Below are 2,632 nucleotides of genomic sequence, written 5' to 3' on the forward strand. Positions count from 1 at the left end.
TACACTTCCTAGACCATGCAGTCTTCAAAATAAAAATTGTAACCTTTGGTAATCAACTACATCTTCCACATACATAGAAATTTTTGAAACTTTATTAAAAAAAAACCTAAACCATAATTCACCATAGACACTTTTTGACAAAAATGAAAAATTACCACTTTGTTACCCAATGAGAAGTGTTCTAATATAGACAATGGGTCGTGTCTCATATTATTTGTTATAGTTTTATTATTCATTATTTTCACTTGACTTGTATAAATAATTTTGTTCGAAGAACATTTATATGCAGTTGTACTTCGCAGCACTTCACTTGCAATTTGCAATTTCTAGTTCTACAATTATCATTTCAAAATAACATGTCTTGGTGAAAAGGGAGGCTTCTATGCCTCCTCTGGGTTTATAGCCTCTCTACCAAACACTGATTCATTCATTTACTGTATCATAGATATATATATTTTTAAATATCTATTTGTATACTTCTTTACATAAAGAGAGTTTGAGTATGTGTAGATATATATTTTAATTATGTAAAATGCTTATCGTAGTCGAACAGTAATTGGAAGGTTTTGGGCTCGGATCCGATAGGGAATAATGTTTATCTCAAATATTATTAAATGTATTTATTACCTGTGGAGTTGTATCTCCATACCTAAATTATCCTCATGTTACTTAGGATTATTTATTGCGTACTTCGCAATACATTGTAGAAAAATTATATTGGTAGGAAAAATTATATTGACATACCTCTTTGAAAACAAATTGTGCAAAATATGATGGTTGAAATAAAGGTGGGATGCACCCACGAAAGACAAAAAAAAAACTCGATGCCTATCAAGTAATTAATAAAAATTCGCCATTATTCATCAAATATCCGTGGCTTCCCCCTAGGCGGCCCCCTATTCCCACCCAAATGAGACTCGATTCGCTCCACTAGTCCCCCCCCCACCGTCGGGACCTTTAGCCCCTCTGTCGGGCAGGTCCTGGCGCCACCACTGTTCACATGAGCATCTGTACTTGACTCCATCACATCGCATGAAAGTTTACTTGGCTGCTCTTCAGCTTGCCACATTGTCAAATTACAGTATATAAAAATTATCCAGAATGTAAATGAAAGTTACTATGAATCTTTTATGTTTAATAATAAATTAAATTTACTAAGTGTGTAAAACAGTAGAAACTTTGTTTGATCTGTATTTCATTGAAAGTTTATTACTCCAAGCAAGAAAGTATAAAAATAATTTTTATACCTCCTTGCTCCAATACAGGAGCGTTTCATAAAGCTAAAATGAAAAGAATTAGAAAACACAAGAACCTATAAAACCAGAGTGATTTGAGAATTACGATAGCCTTTAAACATAGTAAATGCTGGCTGATTTTAATGGGAGATCCGACATTTGAAAATAATAACTTCGTTTCAAATTAGCTATTCCAGTAAATGTTTTGATTGAATTTCAAGGTTTTTTTTTTTCTTACAACAAATTTCGTTTTTTTGATAAATGATGATACTTTAATGAATGGAATCAAGATGAAAATTATCAATTCCTTGGTTTTAATTTTATTAAAACAAAATCAAGAAATTGAACAATTTTAAAAGAAAAATGTATAAATAATTTGCTATTTCTCCATAGGTATTTAGTACCTCCGTTGCAAATGCATTTGAAGCTCAAGGGAGATCAGACACTCAATCAACGCAGAAGTTCGTTCGCTTTATTGACCAATTCTTCGATTGTTTGAATGTTAAATTCAAGAATTCAAAAGAACAAGATGATCAAACATGCTTTGAAACCTTACAGCACAGTAGATGTTTGGAGTTTTGAAGTAAGCATATTTTGATTCTATAACCTGTGCCCATTAGTTTGTTTGGAAGAATATGATTACATGAATGTGCTGCATATTGACTGAATAGATAATATTCAGTGCAATCTATTTTCAAATACTTTCATTTTACTTGCAATAAAGTACTTGATGTTTACATACTGTACTTACGACCATTGTGGGCTTGTTTGTACTCGATGATCTCTGAATTGATGGTCCAATTTCTTAATTCTTTAATACATTAAATATTATATATTGCAATACTGTACTTCAGTACTTATTTTTTAACCAATAATTTTGAAATCTTGTTCCAGTGGCTTGAAGGAGAATATTTTATTGTTCTTTGATGAGTGGGAAGAACAAGTAGAAGGTTTAGACAGTTTTACACCTTCAATGAAGAAGAAAATGTGAATCTCTCGTCAGTGGCATCCGTATCTCAGGTAAGTACAAAAGGTATATGATTGAATAGTTTCATCTGGTTTTGTAACAGTATATTCCAATTATTTTTAAACAAATAAACCAATACTTAAAATGAAAGCTAGCATAAGTGAACATCAACTATTGGTTTATTTGTTTTGAAATAATTAGTGTTAAGTACTAATTTACTGTTAATCATCGTTAATTTCGTTTTTTATAGACCTTTTTAGAGAGCCACTAGACATTAATTTTACTTTTTTGGCAGTCCTGTCATATTGGTGTATAATTTTTTTATGTTTTCTTGTTTGTGTCTGGATATTTTAATACATTTTTGATGAAGAAGTAATGAATGTATGTGAAAAACAAAAAGGTTATGATAGGTTGATGAAATATTTACAGT

At 30.9% G+C, this 2,632-nt stretch overlaps 1 long non-coding RNA gene across 1 annotated transcript in view; it reads left to right on the top strand.

Moving 5' to 3' along the window:
- The window catches only part of LOC117119785, an 8,721-nt gene extending 6,456 nt beyond the window's left edge, over nucleotides 1-2,265 (top strand). The window contains exons 2-3 of the long non-coding RNA XR_004447244.1: nucleotides 1,629-1,818; nucleotides 2,130-2,265. This is a non-coding gene — a long non-coding RNA (uncharacterized LOC117119785). The remainder of the gene's footprint in view (nucleotides 1-1,628; nucleotides 1,819-2,129) is intronic.
- The last annotated feature ends 367 nt before the right edge of the window (nucleotides 2,266-2,632 follow it).

This window comes from Anneissia japonica, unplaced genomic scaffold, assembly GCF_011630105.1.
Source record: "Anneissia japonica isolate Jap-2015-1 unplaced genomic scaffold, ASM1163010v1 scaffold724_len3256291_cov202, whole genome shotgun sequence".
In the NCBI taxonomy this organism is placed as follows: domain Eukaryota; kingdom Metazoa; phylum Echinodermata; class Crinoidea; order Comatulida; family Comatulidae; genus Anneissia; species Anneissia japonica.